The sequence below is a fragment of the Balearica regulorum genome, chromosome 2, assembly GCF_011004875.1.
Source record: "Balearica regulorum gibbericeps isolate bBalReg1 chromosome 2, bBalReg1.pri, whole genome shotgun sequence".
NCBI lineage: Eukaryota > Metazoa > Chordata > Aves > Gruiformes > Gruidae > Balearica > Balearica regulorum.
The window spans coordinates 25,654,343-25,675,125 of NC_046185.1; the positions used below are offsets into that span (position 1 = coordinate 25,654,343).

Here is a 20,783-nt window from a genome sequence, read left to right on the forward strand (position 1 = left end):
CCAGAGCAGGCCAGCATGCCAGATCACTGCTTCGGGTGAAGCTGATAAATGCACAGCAAGACCACTCTTCCAAATGTCCGTAGGAGATCGTGGTTAGATAGTGCCCAGCTAGAGGCACAATGGCCACAAAATGTTCCTGCACAGCTACTTTTACTCTTCCACCTGGATGGGCTTCCTGTGTTGTTCTTGAACCCATGCTGATCCTTCTCAACTTGCTGTGTAGGTGCCAAGTTTCAGCTACTAAGGATTCAATTTGCAGACAGTGGTTTAACATCTTTTCCACAGATTTCATCCAGAATTGGAGGCAGATAATACAACTTCCTGAAATGTCTTAAATCAGCCAGTAAAAACACATAATTAGTAATCAAGTTTGGAAACATTAACCTCTCTGTTTTGTCTCACCACATCTGAAAATAAGGGTGACTCTAATACAGAATCATAGAATCATAGAACGGTTTGCATTGGAAGGGACCTTAAAGACCATAGTTCCAACCCCCCTTGCCATGGGCAGGGACACCCTCCACTAGACCAGGTTGCCCAAAGCCCCATCCAACCTGGTCTTGAACACTTCCAGGGAGCGGGCCTCCACACCTTCTATGGGCAACCTGTGCCCGTGCCTCACCATCCTCATAAAGAATAATTTCTTCCTCATATCTAATCTAAATCTTCCCTCCTTCAGCTTAAAGCCATTCCCCCTTGTCCTATCACTCCATGCCCTTGTAAACAGTCCCTCTCCAGCTTTCCTGTAGGCCCCTTTAGGTACTGGAAGGCTGCTGTAAGGTCTCCCCGGAGCCTTCTCTTCTCCCGGCTGAACAACCCCAACTCTCTCAGCCTGTCCTCACAGGAGAGGTGCTCCAGCCCTCTGATCATCTTCATGACCCTCCTCTGGACTCGCTCCAACAGCTCCATGTCCTTGCACTGGGGACCCCAGAGCTGGATACACTACTCCAGGTGAGGTCTCAGGAGATCAGAGCAGAGGGGTAGAATCACCTCCCTCGACCTGCTGTTATTTAACATCTATATACCACTTTGAAGAAAAAATAATGGTAAGTTCCAACACTACCATAGCAGCCTTCAAAAAAGGAAGGAGCTTTCCTTTCTTCTTTGTGCTTCTCTTCTGCATTTATATATAGTCATGTACAGTCATGTTTAGACTGAGAGGAACAAAACAAAACCTTTTGAAGGGTCCAGGAGGTTTGAAATGGAAAGGAAATTACTATGACCATATTCCAAACAAGTCTTATACCTCCTTGTAGTTAATGTGATGTTTATACGGTCACATGTAAAGGCCAAAGCCCAAATAAAACTTTGTATGACCCCTATGTTCTCATAGTTTTCTGTTTCTTTTGATGCACTATGGAGAGGGGAGAATGGTCTGCCAGGACCTTTACGACAAAATACCTTTCGCTCTCAGCTCTGAGCTTATGGCTGTTCTCACCCTCCAAACAAACTAGGATCAGACTAGTATCCAGACTGAGATGCTGAGACCAAAGCTATCCTAGACCTGCACCAGCATAGCTTCCCCAGCAAGCCTGAGTCCCAGCAATGTGCATGTGGCCTCTGTCAACAAAGTTGTGTGCTTCGATCTGCTGTTCAAGAAGGTGGGAGGAAAGCCCAGTAGAACACAGAGGAAAGGTAGTAAGAAACGGCTGGGAGATATTACATCTTTGCTCGTGCAGATGGATTGCCCAGTGCTTGTCTATCAAAGCCCGCAGCTGTGCTGATTCCTGCCCAGGGACACGGCCAGTCGCTGCCTGTACCTGTCTGTCTGTGAGTGAAGGGGGACAGGATATGTCCTGTCTGCATGAGCAACGTTCCCTGCCAAGCTGTGGGTAGGTGTCCTTTCTTCTGTGAGGCAAGCACAGTGGTCCTAGTTGGGCCACAAGAGACACATGCCACCCTGAGATACCCCAGGGCCTGACTCAGAGTCTGTGAAAGCCACAGGAGAAATCCCAGCAGGGATCTGTCAGACTTTCATCAAATGCCTGCAGTCATGGAGGTGTCCTGAAAATATCCAAATAAATATGCAGTGCCTTTCTGCTTCTCTTCAGACTCAAAGCAGGTATAACAGCTTTTGCACTTTGTCAAGTGCTTTTTTTTCCCTTTCAGACTAAGGCTGGCTCAGCACAGACACAGGAGGGAGAGGGAAAGGACAGCACTCAGGCCCCACTTCTGTTATCGAATAAACCAGACTGGTGAGGTTTCTGGTTGATGGGCAAGCACCTGTGTGAGCTTCGCTCACATCCACGTGGCTGGTCCATCTCACTCCCTGAGCAGAATGACCATGCCCAGAGCACCTCTCAGCAGTTGTAAGGGGAAACATAGTGACAAAGGATGAGGAAAAGACTGAGGTACTTAACACCTTCTTTGCCTCAGTCTTCAGCAGTAAGACCAGTTGTTCTCTGTCCCAGCCTCCTGAGCTGGAAGAAAGGAAGAGGGAGCAGAATGAAGACCCCATAATCCAAGGGGAAATGGTTAGTGACCTGCTACACCACTTAGACACACACAAGTCTATGGGACCAGATGGGATCCATCCAAGGGTACTGAGGGAGCTGGCGGAAGTGCTCACCAAGCCTCTCTCCATCATTTATCAACAGTCCTGGCTAACCAAGGAGGTCCCAGTTGACTGGAGGTTAGGCAATGTGACGTCCATCGATGAGAAGGGCCTGAAGGAGGATCTGGGGAACTACAGGCCTGTCAGTCTGACCTTGGTGCCAGAGAAGGTTATGGAGCAGATCACCTTGAGTGCCATCATGTGGCATGTACTGGACAGCCAGGTGATCAGGCCCAGTCAGCACAGGTTTATGAAAGGCAGGTCCTGCTTGACTAACCTGATCTCCTTCTATGAGATCCCTATGGATGAGGGAAATGATGTGGATGTGTCTACCTAGATTTTAGTAAAGCCTTTGACACCATTTCCCACAGCATTCTCCAGGAAAAACTGTCTGCTCATGGCTTAGATGGCATACTCTTCTCTGGGTAAAAACCTGACTTGCTGACTGGGCCCAAAGATTTGTGGTGAATGGAGTTAAATCCAGTTGGCTGTTGGTCACAAGTGGTGTTCCCCAGGGTCAGTACTGGGGCGAGTTCCCTTTAATATCTTTATCAATGATCTGGACGAGGGGATCAAGCGCACCTTCAGTAAATTTGCAGACAACACCAAGCTGGGCAGGAGTGTTGATCTGCTTGAGGGTAGGAAGGGTCTACAGAGGGATCTGGACAGGCTGGATTGATGGGCCAAGGCCAACTGTATGAGGTTCAAAAATGCCAAGTGTTGGGTCCTGTACTTGGGTCACAACAACCCCATGCAATGCTACAGACTTGGGGAAGAGTGGCTGAAAAGCTGCCCAGTGAAAAAGGACCTGGGGGTGCTGGTCAACAGCCGGCTGAATATGAGCCAGCAGTGTGCCCAGGTGGCCAAGAAGGCCAACAGCATCCTGGCTTGTATCAGAAATGGTGTGGCCAGCAGGACTAGGGAAGTGATTGTCCCCCTGGATGTGGCACTGGTGAGGCCCCACCTCGAGTGCTGTGTTCAGTTTTGGGCCCCTCACTACAAGAAGGACATTGACATGCTGGAGTGTGTTCAAACAAGGGCAACGAAGCTGTTGAAGGGTCTAGAGCACAAGTCTTATGAGGAGCGGCTGAGGGAACTGGGGTTGTTTAGCCTGGAGAAAAGGAGGCTGAGGGGAGACCTTATTGCTCTCTACAACTACCTGAAAGGACGTTGTAATGGCGTGGGTGTTGGTCTCTTCTCCCAAGTAACAAGCAATAGGACAAGAGGAAATTGCCTCAAGTTGTGCCAGGGGAGGTTTAGATTGGATATTAGGAAAAATGTCTTCACCGAAAGGCCTCTCAAGCATTGGAACAGGCTGCCCAGGGAAGTGGCGGAGTCACCATCCCTGGAGGTATTTAAAAGCCGTGTAGATGTGGTGCTTGGGGACATGGTTTAGTGGTGGACATGGCAGTGATAGGCTAATGGTTGGACTTGTTGATCTTAAAGATCTTTTCCAACCTAATCGATTCTATGATTTTAGAATTCTATGACCTGGATACCCCCCCGCAGGCAGAACCCCCATTTTCACCTGCAGTCGTCTCCATGCCCCCCTCTCCCTCCCCCCCCGCAGCAGACGGTACAACCCAGCTCTCGCTGCACGGCTCTCCACTGCATCCCATGCCCATTCTGTACCATTCTCCTGCCAGGATTGCTAGCAGCATTGTTTTACTTCTCTTAGACTTTGTGAGCTTATTGCAGAAAAAAAGTCAAGCTGAGATACCATCTGAAGGAATTTGGACTATTGTATTTGGGCACAGAGATTTTATTTGCCTGTAATAAGAAACATTACCTTCTCCTCCCCCCCAATAAAATGATTCTTCTAATATTTAAGTTTCAAGACCATACACTGTGTTTATAAGCCTCAGGCCCTGAAGTAAAATAAGATTGAGTTTCCCTCAGGTAAGTACTTCCAGACACTTTATCTGCTATATCATTACAACTATACTCTATTTGTTACTGTACTATGTAACACAATACTTGCATTATATTCCACATGAAAAGCTGTTTCTGCAGCATCTTGTCATCATTTCACGAACGCGGCTTTGAAGCCGTTTTGAATTCTGAATTCAGTGCATAACAGCGAAGGCTCAAGTGCACAACACCGTATTATTTACTCAGATGGGGTTAATTGCTGAATAAAAGAATGGTTCCTTTCAGTTTACCTTTTTACAATCTCACTCACACTGGATATGGAAGACAGGAAAGTCTGTGATAAATATCAAACTTTCTAATCAGAAATGAGCCTAGTCGTATTTGAAATCTTGAACTTAATCCAGAATCAGGAAATGCAGCCACTTGTGTTACTGTTGCTGAAAGAAGAAAATGACCTTTTTATTGTAGCTTACATTCACTATTGTGCTTGTGAACCATGGGGAATGGAGCAGGAGAAATGCAAGGGCTTAAGGAGACCTTCTTTTAACAAGAAAATTGAAATTGGGTGTAATAAAAATATATAGCTGATATAAAGGTTGTGTTTCTCCAGAGTAAATCTGTGACTTTGACATGGATTCACTCCTAACAAATTATCCCTGCTTCCTAGCTACTGTTAATATTTGCTGTCAGGCACACATTGCCTTAAATTTTACCAGCTTTAGCCTCAGTGGAGATTCATTTGAATGTAGAAAAATTAATAATCCACACCTTTAACAGGAATATAAAAAGTGAAATGATACTATAAATTTTTAAGTGGAGATTTGACTTTCAGCAAACACTTTTATTTCCCAATGATGTTACAGGGTGAATGCTTGCAGGATTATTTCAATATAATGACTCTCTGCCGATGACTAATTTATAGCTGAACTGGAATCCTGGACCAACATCAGTAACAGAGTGCCATAACTCAAACGGTGCACTCTTGGACGGCACACAGTGGTAGGTAACGTTGGACCAGAAGAGATCAGAATCATAAAATTATACATTTTTTTCTGTGACGTGGAAACCAGATGGAGTTTACACCTTACATAAACCAAGTTTTTTTACATGAGCAGTTTATTGTTGTGCCCTCTGATGCTATGAAGAATCAGATGCAAAGGGTGTAATAGCACAGATTTGCCAAGCCATCCTAATAATATGTGGGCACTTAATTTAAGTGGATTGATTTTAAAATAGTTTTGATTTTTTCTTTTAAATGTTTTAGAAATACTGAGAGCCTTACACACTCCCTAGGGCTGGCTGATCTCTTTTGGGAAATCAGTTAACTTAATTATCTGGAGAAATCAGAGCCTAGCTATGAGTGAAAGTTTAAGTTGATGGGTCAGACAGTGGAAAGTTGTGAGAGCTTTCTGTGTATTTTCACAAAGTCTTCAGTATCTTGTAAAAGAGAGCTAGCCATGTTTTCTGATACCTAGATCTTATTTTTCACTCTCCCTGATTCTAAGATTTCCATTTTATTTTCACCATTTATACTATAAAATTCTCCAGAAGATATTTAAAATGAGAGCAAAATGAACACATCAACAAAAAAGAAAAACTCGTAGGATGTTCCTTAAGCTTGCATGTTACTGAATGAGATACTGGTATTGACTGAAAGGATAAACATACTTTTCTGGAATGTAAGGCCTTATAGATTTTTCTCATCAGCTCACCAGCTCTTTTAGGTCACTGTGAAAATTTTACCATGAGCTTCAGCTGGACCAAATTTAGGCCTTACCTATGTTGTTCGTTGGCTGTGATGTGCAAGGATCATCCAAGGCCAGTACCAGTAACTCCAGTACCAAAGGATGGGAGAGCTGCTGAATAAATCCCACCAAGAGCATCTGCCAGTGATTCCCCAGTGTCCCACCTTAGCAATGGCAGTTATGTGGCACTTCCCAAGTAATCAAACTGCATTCCCTTATCCCATTAACAAAAGGAGTAGAAGCACTCTGAGTTCAGCAGTAATTCTCAGGGTAGGAAGCAATTTTGTAGTCCCACCTTTGCTGCTGATTTTAATGTTTCTCTAAATTCTTTCACAAGAAGAAGGAAAATAAGACCTTCTGAATTGAAAAGGAAGAGCAACGGAAAGCAAGAAAATACCTACAACCGCAGCAGCCAGTCTTGTAGTTATGTCATTGACTTGAAATCTGAGAGAGTAACCTCCATGTTACTACTTTAAATGATTTAGTATAAGAGGGTACAGAAAGGGACATAACTGGTCAGAAAGGCTGCTATAATAAGCATCCACCACACACAATTATCTCTGCAAACCCATTAATCTGCATATATCCCTTACCTGAGCATATAGTACTGATTGAAAAGCACATTTATTGAAATATAAAACTAGACCAGCCATCTGCCTCTGTTACTCCACTTGGATGTCTGTTCCAAAATATCCCTGTTACAGAGAAATTTCTTGTCATTTCCACTTAGTATTTATATGTGTGCAGTGTATTCCCCCTTCTTCTTGGGTGAACAGTGTCCTCCAACACAAACAGTGTTTCCCTCTCTGATGTTCCTGTGATGTATTTCTATGGATTAGTTACATCCCTTCTCACTCTTTATTCTGCTCAGCTAAGGAGGTTGAACTGCCCAAATCTCAACTCACACAAGAAGCACTGTCTCTTCTGGCTGGAGAGGACTCACACACAGTCTTTGCAGGAGGCTTTGCCACCAGCATTGACCCTTCCCTCCCACTATTTAAAACAATAAGATCCTCCTAAGATCAAGTACACCTTTTTCATCGGTATCATGCTGAGGGCTCACAGATACCCTATAGCAGACCAGTACCTCCTGATCTTCCTCCTCTTCTGTTGTTTCATAGTAATGAACTCCTAACGCACCAGAAAAATCTTGTACTTTTTACATAAATGCATGGCTTTGCCACAGGAACTGTGTTATTTTAACCTTTTATTGTTATTACGGACCTCCTCTGAGCTGATGATGCTTCCCATTTGATATCACCAGCAAGTGCCATTAACACACTTATTTCTCTCTGTGTTAAAGCAATTAATGAAAACATTTTATAAGATCAGTCCAAAAATATCCTTCATGTACTCTGTCAATAATCTCTTCCCAGCCAGTTTTAATACCACTAGCAATTACCTTCTCTGCTTAAAGCGTTTTTACAGTTTTAGCACAAAAATTGTATGCATGTTTGTACAAAAAAGAATCTCCATCCTAGTGGTTTTGGATCATATAACAAGCATATCACGTGCATTTTCCCTGTTCTAGATATATATAATGTCACAGAAGAAGGTATCACCTTAAGTCTGGCTTGATCCACTTTTGCTACAGCCATTTTGTACTTTATTCTATTTTTTGTTCACCTCCATCTTTTCTTATTCTTCTTTTCAAGTTTTTCTCTAAAGCCTTGCACACGGTTGAGACACACCAAAGAAACCTGGGGTTTTGAGAATCTCTTTTTCCTCCTTCTTTCATCTCCATCTGTTAGATCCTTGCTGCTGGACACCAGTGCCACTAGCACTCCAGGATGGAGGTGTTCAACAACCCAATTTAAATCAGGAAACTCCTAACCTCAGCCTCCATCTGAGCTCAGAGTGTTCAGGGATCATTTGACCCTGCTTCACTGACGATGTTGAATTCAGTGTCAATGTAACTCTGCAGCAAACAAGCAGGGAAGACTGGCTGTTATCTTGCTGGTGTGATGTTTGGAAACACAACATACTGAATTTCTTTAATCTATCTTAAGTTGTGCTTTAACAATGGTCTTGTGGTGGCACAAGAAAGGGTTAACGGAACAAAAAAACAAGTCCTGCTTCAAGTATTTTTATAACTTTCTTTACGCCACAGAGCTGTGGAGAAAAACAACATTTTAAGGGTTGGTCTTTTTTTCCATTAGGTTGTCTGCTTTTACAGGTGGTGAGTTGCTATAAGATCTGAAAATCTCCACACATGAAAATGTGATGGTGAGATGGTCTGGAACTGAAACACTCAACCTGCCTGACCAATGGGGTCAAATGCAGGTTTATAACACAGTGACTTGCTAAACTAACAATAATAGTCTGCTATATGAGCATCTAATACTATGAAAGCCAGAGATACAGTTTTCTGCCTGGTAGCTGGTTCACCTTGTCCCGGAGCAGTGTATATGAACTCCCTTCCACAGCCCATGGGAGAAGAGTCTAGTGGTCACAATATCTAACCACCAATCAAGTGCTGAATTTCACTTATAATCTCTGTAACAGAAGACAGATCCAACCAACTCTTTCCTACCACTTTCTTTGCTTTTAACATTGGCATGTCATCTTCAAAAGTTAATTATTTGCGTATCACTATTCTGCCAGAAAGCTGCATCGGGATAAATATTTGGAGTCAGAGTGAACAAAGCTGACATTTTTGGTGTTAAATCTTCTCATGGCAACTGATTCCACCAGACTGCTACAACGTTCATAGCATTATAGGATGATTCAGGTGTGAAGGGACCTCATGAGGCTTTTAACACAACCTGTTGCTCCAAGCATGGTCAGGTCTCAGGTCAACCCAGGTTACTGAGGACTTTATTCAGTCAGGTCTTGAAAACCTCCAAGGATGGAGATTGTACAACCTCTCTGAATAACTTGTTCCAATGTGCGATTGTCCTCATGGGAAAAAATTGTCTTTATATTCTATTGGAAACTCATTTATTTCAAATTCATTGAAAATGAGATTGTCTGTTGTCTCTTGTCCCTGATAGGTTTCCCAAGCTCTTTATCTGCAGAGCTCCTGCCATGGGATACCATCTGTCCATTTCTTGAATGAACCAAAGCCTGGTTGCCTGCAGCCTGAGGTCTGTACCCAGTTATTCTCCCTTGTCTCTCCCCTCAGGATTTTCAACTCCACTATTTCACAGGTAGTAAAATAGATATTGCCACTGATTATCACATTCGCAACCATTTCTTCCTGGTTTATAACAGCAGATCTAACATTGCGTCAATTCTGGTTGGCCAATCGAATACCTCTGCCAAGAAGCTATCCCTAATCACATCCAAAAAAGTCTTTGTTTGCATCCCACATTCTTGCTCTTCCAGAAAATGTCAGAAGGTTGAAATACTCCATGAAAACTACGGTTTCTGATCCAAGGGCTTTCTTGAGTTGTTTAAAGAAGGCTTTGACAACTTCCTCACCCTGTTTGGGTGGTCTGTAACACAATGCTACCTCAATGCCATCCTCACTCAGGTCTCCTCTGACCCTGACACACAAACTCTCACCCGGCCCATCATCCAACCCGTACAAGAGCTCCACACATTAAGACTGTTCCTTCACATAGAGGACAAACCACACTCATCTTCCCTGTCTCTCCTGAAGAGCCTTTATCTATTGTAGCACTGCAGTCATGTGAGAATGCCCCACCACATCCGAGTTATTCCAGTAATGCTGTAGCTTTGTAAATACATGCAGAGCTCTACTTCTTCCTGCTTGTTTCCCAGGTTCTGTGCTTTGGTGTACCTATACTCGAGGCAGGCTTCCCTTCACTCTCTTTCACCATTTCTGAGACCTTTCTTGTTCCCATTACCCTGTAATATTTTCTTTCCACCCACAACCACTGTTTCCTCACTTAGTGTGGGTTGTAATCTCCTTCCCCCAATGGTTCAAGTTTAAATAACTTTCAATACTTAAAATACCAAATGTCTTTCAATACTCAATACTTTTCAATACTCAACACTTTCAACGTTCAAAACTTTCCTTTTCATTCTTCCCACTGGGGGTGTTTTGTGGCTTTGAAACAAGGTAAATCTATTTACAACAGACTTTCCATATTGTGTCACCATGAGATGTTTCCTTAAAACACTGTAAGATGTTTCCTCGAACGGTGGACAATGTGGAGTTTCCACTGTCCTCAATGATCAAAAGTAATTGCCTGCTCTTAGCTGAAATCAGCGACAATCACCACAAAACAAGATACTTCGGGGTAGAGATACCAAGGGCAGTGACAGCAGGAGATCCTGGTGCCCTTAAGTATTATTTGTTGTTTTTATGCAAAGACACCCCTTTCTAGGGAGTTCACAGAACACATCACATTACTGTCCTGAAGTGCCTGCCACGCAGAATAAGGGCATGCACCACCACAGAGGAGGCACAAGGTAAAGGAAGGTGGACAAAGGTAAATATGATCAACCCACATGATTTTGCAAAATATTAATTTCATTTTTTCTGATCTCAAAGATGACATGAATCTGTGAGGAGGAACCTGAATGATCTAGAGGGGGAGAAGATAATATATGCCCTTCAAAGAACTAACAAAAATTGAGTCTGTTGCCTATTTTGTACCTACCAACATGTTATTTCTGGTATTAGAACGTAGAACCTGTTCATATTTCTAACATCACTGAAGCTGACCACAGCATGAAGCAGCCACTGGAGGATGTCCACAGATGACCAAGGGGATTTTGGTAGTAGAGTGACCGATTTATATTGCCAGACAACACAACATGGGCAGGCTGATGGAATAAGACTTTCAATATTGTAAAAATGCTTAAGGCGTAAGTAGAATTATTCCCAATCTCAAATTAGAAACTTTGCATCAATTGGACCTGATTTCTTCTAATGAGAGGGGGAGGGGTTTGATCAGGTGTGACTCTTTTATTATGCTGCCCTATAAATTAGAAAAGAAGTTTATGTTTATTTTTCCTTATTGATGTTAAATCTTTCTGTACCAAGAAACACTAAGAAGTCAAAGACCATTCAAGACTTGCTACGCTCTCCAAGACAGAGTCCTCAGACAGCCAGAACTGCTTTTCATGCAATTTATTGGCAGCGAAAAGGAATGGAAGAGAGGTGAAGAGATGGCCCATAAAAAAGGTTGTTCTAGGTTGGTGTCTGATCTGGAATTTCACATCTGGAAAGGTGGAAAGTCAAAAGGCTCAATTTTGCCCTTTAGGTGTGGAAAAGTGAGTATGTTTTATAAATAACATGTCCTTTCACTTGAGCAAAAAATAATAGCATGCTGTACATGACATTCCTTTTCTGACTAGGTGAGAGTGAGATGGGGGTAGTAACATCTGAACTGAAGAGGGAGGTGAATCAAACTCTATCACTTTTTACCTATCACAAAAATTGCAACTAGAGAGGAACAAATCAATCTGGATGTAACAACAGCCCTTTTCCAAAATGTAAGCATGTCCATTCTGGTGAATTAAAGATTAAAAAAAGGAACTTCTATTAATTTCTTGTTTCTTCCCATTTTATTTGTAGGGTCTTAAGATTTTGGGTTAATTTCATTCAGATTTTTTTAAAAAATGCGCTTTTTTTGCTTTTTTTGCTTTTTTTTTTGCTTTTTTTTTTTTTTTAAACATTAAATGTTCACTTTCCAATCAGGCTAGAAGATGCAGTGATAAGGAGATTAGTAAAGTGGTGTTGCCATTGCAGTTTTTTGCAAGATGAGAATTTTAAGCTAATAAAAATGGTTTTTATAGCATTTTAACTCGCATTTATCTTCAATTTTAACATCTTGAAGAGAAGAGGACTCTATTGAAAACCTAAGAGCTAAATGATTTTAGTTATTACAAGTCACAATAAATACTCTTTTCACTTTTCAGTGAATTCTCCGAAGAGCCAGACAATGCCAGACATTTATTATTATTTTAATAATATATATGTAAGTGTAGAAGAAGAAAACCCCTTAGCATACAACTTGCAGGTTGTTTTGCTGCATAAAGCCAAAAAAGGGTAAATATAATTTTAAAAAGGAACATGACTTTGAAGAAAATAAGTTTGTAGAGTGAAATCTTCTGGAAAGTAATAGCGATGACACCAGTCAAATTCTATGTGAATGATTTCTAACCTCTAGGGTAGAAATACAGACCATTTCAGTGGTTTACTGAATATGACTACAAAACACATTTTCTTTTCAATTTTTTGTTACTGACCAGATACGGAAATTTGACCTGACCATTTTATGCTTTTCAAAGGTGGTTTTGTTTTGTGTAAATTGGTTTTCTATATCAAGAAAATACATTCTGTTTTTGAGGGATTTCTGGTCCTACTATCTAGGTCAGAAAAGACCCATTGGTGGCCAGGAGACTGCATCTGGCATACTGCCCACTGTCTCTTTTGCTGCCTGTGTCAGGGGCTGGGAGTAACAGAGAGCAAAATCAGTGCAACGTATCGATCCAAGAGCCAAACAGCTCCTCACATGCTCTCTACCACCTGGTATTTGAAGCACCGACTTCCATGAGTGAAACCTGGCACCTAATCTCCCAGCCGTTGAAAGGTTAGACAACCTTGTGGCAAACCCATTAGATTCTGAAGATCTCAGTGGCATATTTGCAACACAAGGCATCTTTAATGACATAATTCAATGAAACAAAATCTCACATTTTCTTGACCGTTCATCGTTATTCTGTACTTTTTCCAGTCTCAGAGAGCAATGTAAGTAGATTTCCCGATGGAATTATTGATGTGACTATCATAAGAATTAACAGATTGCATCTAGGATAACAACAATTAGCAATATTACTTACGGGTTATTTTTAGCTGTACATACTGTGTACATGAATGAAATGCCCAACAAGAGGAGACTTCCTGCATCTTTCACAGCTCATGTGGGAGAAAGGAAGGCACATCTTGTCTACTCTAGCTGTGTCAGACAGACTGGGCTCTGATATTATGGATGTTCATGCCTGGGAGAATATTAGTGTTGATTTCTCATTGCACCTGGTGGTCTGGCTACCCGCATGGATGTTTCAGCATCCATGGTGGTGCAGAAGTAGAGAAATGACTCACCTGTGAGTCCCGTGGCCTTCTTCCAGCAGAGATTTACAGCATCTGATGCTAAGGCATATTTTAACTATTCCTGATGGAGATAAAAAGCCCAAGCTTGAGTCATTACACATTCTTTCGCATGCATCAGCTTCAGATATGTCTTAGCCATTTTGACAATTCAAAGTTTCACTGGTTTTTAGAGTCTACAATGTAAAAAAGAATTGTACATTGATTTATTTAAGGCTCCTGCTTCAATCCACATGGGTAAGTCTCTGCATGCTGTTGAAGAATATCAGAGTGTCTGTTCAATAGGGTGAAAAGAACATGCGCATCTCAGAAGTGAAGAGGAATAGGGAAATTTCCTTACAGTTAGGATTACAAAAGGCTACTTTTTTAGATCCATAAGAAGAAACTTTCTAAAATCCCACCACCAGCATGTTTTCTGCCTTTTTATTTTTTGCATGCAATATACTGATGTAGGTAAGATAAGAAATACTCACGTTTTCTTCTTGATTCTGTCTATTGAAATGAGGTCTTGCTAAGACAACAACATGAGGTTTAACAATCTGAGGTTGAGATCCAGCCTCTTAAACCCTTAAGTGTGTCCCCTTCTCTGGAGAGCAGGAGCTAAGATATCTGTATGATACCTACCAATTAGGAAGATGTATAATTCATTAGGTAACCCTCAGAACTGGAGAAAAAAAAGGTCCAAGATTAAGCTTATTCCTTCCACAATGACCCTTCTCTCCCTCTCTAGGAGTACAGAAGAGATTGCTGAGGACACCAGGACATCTTCTGACATGGCCTGTACAGCAAGGACACAGAGGTGCCTCAAGCGCTGTGTGTTGAAGACCCGGAGGAAGGTCTGTCTATCTGACAGATGAACAGATTTCGGCTCAGAAAGCTACTTCAACATGGGCTAGTTTGATCTCCAAACTCTACTGCTCAGAAGCCTCCAGTTTGATGGAAGGGGTCAGCACAAAGGCGGAATAGGGACTCCTCCTTTCCTGTACTTATTGCCAGGCAGGACTGGTGCACAGCTCTACACTACACATGCAGCAGGACCTCTGGCAGAGCAGTCATGGCCTCCTCCACTGAGCTGGCTTGGGTGGCACTGAATTCCTCCACACAAGCCCCTCTGCCTTGAACCACAGTCAGCTGCTGGCGCCTCATAGATATCTCTACTAAGTAACTCATCGCAGGAATCCAACTTCTGGTGCTGTCGCAGGGATCCTGTTCTCACTGGGGCCATCATCGCCCCCAGTGAGCAGGGAAGGAGTGGGCTCTGCAGCCAAGCCTGCAGCCTCTGCTGCTGTGCTCAGCGTGGGCTTGCATTCTTCCAGCACAGCTGTATCATGTTGCCTGGTGCTTTGCATTGCTTGAGGACAGTGCCACTGGCAGGCCTGAGCACTCCTGTCTGCTTCGTCAGGAAAACAACATTCAGGGCCAGCTTTGGTCCCAAACTCACAGTTCCTCCATCTGCACTAAGCTGCATGGGGGGAAGCGGGGGGTGTATCAAGACAGAAACCCACTCCCTGCAGTCAGCTCTACTGCTGAAGTGACACTGTGGGATACAGCATAGCCTTGTCTGTAGGGGGACAAACCTGGAATCTGAATTAGCTTTAAACGGATTAGTTACACCCCATCAAACTCTTGTGGGCATGTTATTATTCAGAATTAAAGTGACCTCATTTCAGCATAGTTTAATTCCACTCATAATGGAGTTAAGCTAAATCTGAAGATGAATGCTTTATTACAGCTGGTAAATCCGCTTTGCACCTCTGGTTAATTTGGATTAACTTTCTCGAGGGACCGTCTGTGCTCGAGCCCTGCTGGTGGCCAACTCGGTTATAGGATCTGCCGCTGCCTCTCTGCTAACAGTGCTAGGAGAAAAACATGTGCAGAGGTGGAGTGCTCCTCACCGCAGGCAGAAGGAGCAGGAGAGGATCAGCCACTGGAGACTACGCCTGCTGAAAGTCAACACTCAAAACACTTCTCTCCAGAGATTTATCACCAGCTGCCTCCTTAAGCAGGTACTGGTCTCGGTGTCAGGGCAGCAACACAGGAGGAGACGCTGCCTCCTTGGGACAGGAGATCCTGCCACTGCCACTGCTGTGGAGAAACAAGAAGGTTCCTGCTTGAGGGGAGGAAAGCTGCCCTAGCAGCATCCGATTCTCTCAGCTGAGGGAGGAAGGCAAGGAGGTGCACCCACGGGCCCTCCTCTTTAGCCTTTCCAAGGAGGACAGCTTCAAGGTGGTCTCTGTGCTGGGCTTCCCTACTCACAGGGCTCCTTCTGCAGACTGCTACTTCCCAAATCCTTGCACAGGAAAGTCAGTATTTCCTTAAGATGTTGACTCTGATGGTCAAGATGACAATGTAGTGTGCCCAGTGCTCAGCAGCTGGGGGGGGTCACTGCTAGCTCAGGAATAACATTGCACGCTTCGATCCCAGAGATCTGCTACAGGCACTTGGCTTTTCTGTCCCTCTGGTGTGCATCCATGGCTGTGCTCCCCAAAATGACCAGCAAGGGTCTGGTTCTGCCTGAATCTAAACATTATTCACTCCATGAATATTTGTCTAAGATGTCTGATTGTTAAGGCCAAATGAAGCCTTCACTTCCTCTACAAATATTTTTGCAATGACTTATAACTACCGGCCAACATGCCTGCCAGCACTCCATTAGATGACATCCCATTTTACAATTAACTATTATCATTTGATAACCTCTTGAGGTTAAGAATACAGATGTAAGATCTCCAAGATTCCTAATGGGAATACTTCATATCAGAAGTATGTTTCCCTTGAGGATGACATCACCACAGGGACACATATTTCAAATATTTTGGCCATCATATTTTGAAAGCTTCTTTAGAAATACAAAAATGCTTTTTGAGTCCTGAAAGAACTTTTCTATCTGTCTCAAGTAAACATACTACCATTTAACTCTTTGGAAAGCCTTGTGCAATAGCAACAAAAATTGTCATGGGAAACAAAGCAAAGAATTACAATGTAATCAAAGAAAGAAACATATTTTGCAAATAGTGTTGATATTACCTGAAAATAGTTGTTTGCTGAATGCTATGCTAGCATTTTTGTGATGAAGCAGTTCAAGTAGAGCCTGAGCCACAATTTCAGATCAGGACCTTGACTATTTGGGGAGTTGGACTCTTGATTCAAATCTAACAAATGGTCTCTGTGCACGGTATGGCATTAGCTAAACTAAAACCTTAAGCCTGAATTCCTCCCACCTGTTAAGCTCTAGTAGAAGTTGGAAGTAGATTTAGTCTTACCTTTAATTATAGGCAGGACTTTTGGTAGTGACTGAGTACTGAAGCTAAATCACTGGCTATTAACTTTAGTAGAAAAAGGTTATACATATGTGTGTGTGTACGTACGTATACATATATACAAATATACATGTATATACCTGTGTGTACATACATATATAAACTGGATACGCAGCTGTAGGAATAATTTATTAGTGTTCTTTTTTTCTTTTAATGCCTCCTCCATTTCCATTTCTGTCCTTGTCTATGTGTCTCAGATGATACAGCTTAGGAAAAGAGACTATGAAATGAGCAGCATTTACGATACTCTGAACTGCTGAAGGCTCCTTCCACTACATAAATATAAATGCAAAGTAACTTCAATGGAATTAAAGATGTTATCCTACTCAGGAAGCAGTACAATGCATGGAGTCAATGAGGTCTAAAAAGTCACCTTTCTTGTCTAAGGTGACTTTCTTATCTAAGGGAATGAAATTGCTTTAGATAATGTAAAGGGGGAGAGAAAAAGGAAAATTCAGATTCCTGTCCCTCCTTGTTGGCAGAAAAGGCAGGACCTAATTCAGTTTGGATCCTCTTACAGTAACTGTTGCAAAGGGCCAATGATGTTCCACCAACAAGGTCAGGACCTACGGGGGCTTCACTGCAGCATGGCACTTATTAAATGCGCTTTAAATACGTCAGGTTTTTCTTGTTTTTCTTGATGAACTGATGTAACTGCTCTAAGATGTTTTCTTACTTCCCATTATCATGCTAGATTAATTAGCAATAAAAGCTCATGAAACATTAGACCATCATTCAAAAGGTAGCCATGAACCCATTACTACTGTCTTTATAAAACCTTATTTACTTTTAACATTAATTTGATAATACAATATGCAAAATTATCCAGATGAGGTTTTAAATATATCCTAATGACAATATTCAAACTAAAAATGAATACTTAAATCTTCATTAAATAAAATAAGATTAGTTTAAGTGTCCAACCCCATTAATGTTTTTTGAAGGCAGCATTCCAGAGTCACTTCCATTCTCAAAGAATTCGTAGAATTCCTAATACTTTGATAGAAAATCCCTGAAGATTTGTTAAGCAAGAATGATGATAACAGCACTAATCATTTAAGCAATTACTTATAACTGAAATCTTAGTGCAGAATTAACACTATGTGTCTTAGTGCCATAGTTTGAAAGCCCATTGTATATTTGAAAATGTGGATAATTTATCTGAAGCTTTAAGAAGGAAAACAAATTCCATTTTGCTTTGAGTAAGCTGTATTGATACCTATGTATCTTGACATGTTTGTTTATACTGTGAGACATATTAATTCAATCAATTTTTAAAAGAATTGTACTTTAAGGTAAGATGCAGTTCTCTTCCACCAGTTAAGACAGCCAACAGTTCAGGTGCTTTGATAATATAGGAAAGCCAATGGCTCCTGTTGGCAAGGGTACCCACTCATCTCTCCACAAGCGTCCAGAATCACAGACTTTGCACAACTGGAAGACAGACTCTGAAAAAGCAAACTGCATCATGTTCACATGAAAACAAAATACCTGTTTTTTTAAAAAAAAAGTCAGCCAAAAAGTGCTAGACTACCACTGAGAAATGGTCCATCCGTTTTCCAGGTTATTGGGAAATCCGGACATAGGCTTCAGCTTAGTCTTTTTAAAATGGGTACAAAAACCCAGATGTGCTTTCTGGACTGAAAAGCTGAGACAGAGAAAAATATGCATCTATAATATGGAATTTATGTTTTTATTGCAGTAGAACTGGCGCCCTGGCTGCCCTTCTTATCCTGCAAGGTAATGATCTCTTGTGTAAGGGTGACAGCTTGCAGTTCTGTTTTCAGTGAAGCACCTCCCAAAATAAATCAAGTGTATACAGAGTAGGACATACATGCCCTCTGTTTTTCTTTCTCTCCCACTTCAGTCTTTTTATACTTAGGCTTTTATACACTACTTACCAATCACTTGAATTTTCTGGTACATCAGCCTGATTGCAGAGTGTGACAAAGGAAAGTAGGAGACAACCTGATCCTGTTAGATAATATGACTTTTGCCTGTACCTTTTTACCATATTAAAAATGATCACACTACCACTGTTAGGATTTCATCAGATCTGTTGCTCAGAAAAATGCCATCTCTACCCATAAATTAACAAACAAGCAAGATGGCGTAAAAATATTGTATCATAAAATCTCCCTGAGATACAGAGACTGGGTTAGCATGGCTACTGCAAATCAATCTTTTTAATATGAACACCCATGTTGTTAGAATAGAAAGAGAAAAAGAGATTCACAGGAATTGTACTTTAAGTTGATAGACACATGAAAGTGCATGAAATATGCATTTGCTGGTCTAACAGCCCATGAGAGATTGTCACCCCAAGAAAAAATGAAGAAATATTTGGAAAGCACAGTGAAGCTCACAGAGTGATATCAAATTAAATAGATTTCATTTTTAGTTTTTGACATCACTAGACAATAGACTTCACAAATCAGTAACACAGACTGATTCTAACATGACCTAAAATTACAGAAACATAGGAGAAGGAATGAAAAAAACTTTCAAATTTAGTTAAAAAGTACAGATGTCTTTGTTTTTTTCATTGGCAACTTCAACACTATTGCCTTTGGACATTTTATTTTTAAGAAACATCTGTCCAATTTGGATCTGTCATGCTGCAACTGTGATTAGTTAGAGATGTTACAAAAAGCAAAATTACTTATGCAAGTCAAGTCTACAGAGTTAGTATATCATGAACACAAAGTAATAAACTTCCCGAGAACAACAATTTGAATTTCTCTGTTGTCTTTTACCCATGGACCCCAAACCACCTGAAAAGCATTATTTAATTACATATTGCACAACCTAGAGACAGGATGTATAACAAAAATTCGGTAAGTCTCCTCTGAGATGGAAAACAGGACATGTTCAGAAGAAGTAGTGCAATACCACGACTTAGGAGTCAGGGAAAATTCAAGAGCACATAAGTAAGGAGCCTGTAATTATTTATGTTGTGTTTGACTGAGGTATCATCTTTAACATCAAAGCTTTTGGGGGTCCTTCTTCCATGATGCTTACAATCACAAGTGGACAGTAATTTTTTCCCCCTTAAATACGGCAGTGGCAACTACTCTGTTTTAAATCTCATTTATGAGAACTTTGAGATAAATTTTAGAGCTGGACAGAAATTTTTAGGCAAATAGTTTACTCGCCAAAAAATGCAGGATGACTGAAGCTATTTGGGAGTTTGGATTAAATTCAGCAAATTGTTTCAGCCAAATAATGTGGGGGAGGAAAGTGGAATTCTGAAAATGTGAAACTTTTTGTTCTGACATTATCAAAATTACAAAATTCCTCCTTTATTTTCTTCTTTTTAGTTAAAGCATTAGAAAAAGTAGGCAGTACAATCAAGAAAGAAGAAAAAAGAGTGACACACCACAAGAAAAACCTGGAGTGTGTCACACTTGGACGCTTTTCAGTCTGACCATTCCCAGTTTGTGCAAGAAAGCCTCCAAACAACAATGAGCTGTACCACAGAGGATAAGGATACGTGCACATTCCAGCTGAGAACATATTTCTCCTGTGAGTTAGAGCAAAGATGCACCAATTGAAAGCTGGATAATGCCATTACTAAAGTCTATCGGTTTGATCTATTTGCTCATCTTACATAACGTGTTTGATGAAAAGCAATTTAGATGGCTTCTCATCTGCCTTGACTGAACTATTTCTGCATGGGTCGTCTTCTGTCTTTTAGTGGTTACAAATATTGATTGGATAAAACTCTCAGTACTCCTGAATTGACCATGCATCTTAGCCAAATGCTTCTCTTCAGCAGACCATGGTTTCCTGGAGCTGGCAAGCATAGACCAAAGTTAAAGCTGCCTTAGCTGCTCACAGGAGGACTGTCTTAAGCAGAAGAGACACCATCTGGTGACTGAGGAACCAACCTAAGCAATTGATTTCCCACTTGTCAAAAGGACTGGGATGCAACTTGCTTGAACTCTGGAAAATCCCTTGACTATGGTACACATTAACTAAAATGGTGGCCCTATGGCACTCGTTGAACTGACAATCACTCTAACTCAAAGGGCCACCAGCCAAGCAGCTCAAGATCAAGAAGAATCGAAGAAGAATAAAGCAACCTTTGCACATTCTCTTGTCCTGTGCTCCTCTGCAAGATCTTCAGATGCAGCTAAAGGTCAAGACCAATGACTGCATCAGTTTCTGAACTCTAAAGAGAGAGCAAAAATGCAGACATAAAGAAATAAAAGAATAATTAAAAAACTTCTGTCTAAATCTTCATGATAGAAACCAGTTCTAAC

At 41.4% G+C, this 20,783-nt stretch overlaps 1 long non-coding RNA gene across 1 annotated transcript; it reads left to right on the forward strand.

Moving 5' to 3' along the window:
• Window positions 1–13,407: 13,407 nt before the first annotated feature.
• LOC142600713 (uncharacterized) lies at window positions 13,408–20,234 on the forward strand. Its single transcript, XR_012834273.1, has 3 exons — window positions 13,408–13,435; window positions 13,929–15,533; window positions 19,851–20,234. It is a non-coding gene; the product is annotated as an uncharacterized LOC142600713 (long non-coding RNA).
• The last annotated feature ends 549 nt before the right edge of the window (window positions 20,235–20,783 follow it).